Below are 811 nucleotides of genomic sequence, written 5' to 3' on the forward strand. Positions count from 1 at the left end.
AACTGTTCTTGTTATGTTTATCCCGTTGTTTTCATTCTCCTTTTATTAAAATAAAACGGGTGAGGTGTTGGGGTCCCTCCCCCGCCGTGTAGCCCTGGGAGAGGGGCCCTGAGGGCACAGACACGGGGTTTCCCTGCCCCTGCTCAGCCTCGTTCCCATTGGTTGGTTTGTGTTCCCCTGCGCGGGCAGAAGGACCCTTGGTCCCGTGACTGGAACAGTTCCTCGGCAGAGCTCCGGCCATGCGGCTGGAGAAATAAACATCTCTGAAACATCTAGCAAGAATCTGTCTGTCCATATATATTTCCTTTCCACGGGCCTCCTGGTTTGATATATGCATGTTGCAGTATCCCCACTGCAACAAACCAACACAATCCTTATTGGGCTGATACCCAGTTACTGCTTGATGCTCTACCTGAATCAGAAAAGCAATTAGTTATAAAGACACCTGTGAATATGGCTGAAGATGATTGCAGGATAACACAGGAGGATGTTAAAAAGGTACTTCCTCTTCAGGATCCAGAGTGGGGCCCTAATGAGCCAGATGAAATGGCACAGTTAAAAAGGTACTGGGGATTCATAATAAAAGGGCTAGAAAGAGCAATCCCTAAAGCCATAGACTGCTCAGCGCCCTCGCTGGGTTTTCCACTGTCGGTGGGAGTGAAAGCTTGAGGAGAAGGAAAAACCTCGGAGCAGGGGCTCTGGGAACAACTTGCTTTTCCTGCTCCTCCACGGCCTGCCCTGCCTGGCTGCTTTGGGCCCCAGCCCTGGCACAGCTGCCCGGGGCAGGGCTGGGCCCCATCCTGGGAGGGAT

The sequence above is a fragment of the Corvus brachyrhynchos genome, unplaced genomic scaffold, assembly GCF_000691975.1.
Source record: "Corvus brachyrhynchos isolate BGI_N302 unplaced genomic scaffold, ASM69197v1 scaffold96, whole genome shotgun sequence".
Lineage (NCBI taxonomy): Eukaryota > Metazoa > Chordata > Aves > Passeriformes > Corvidae > Corvus > Corvus brachyrhynchos.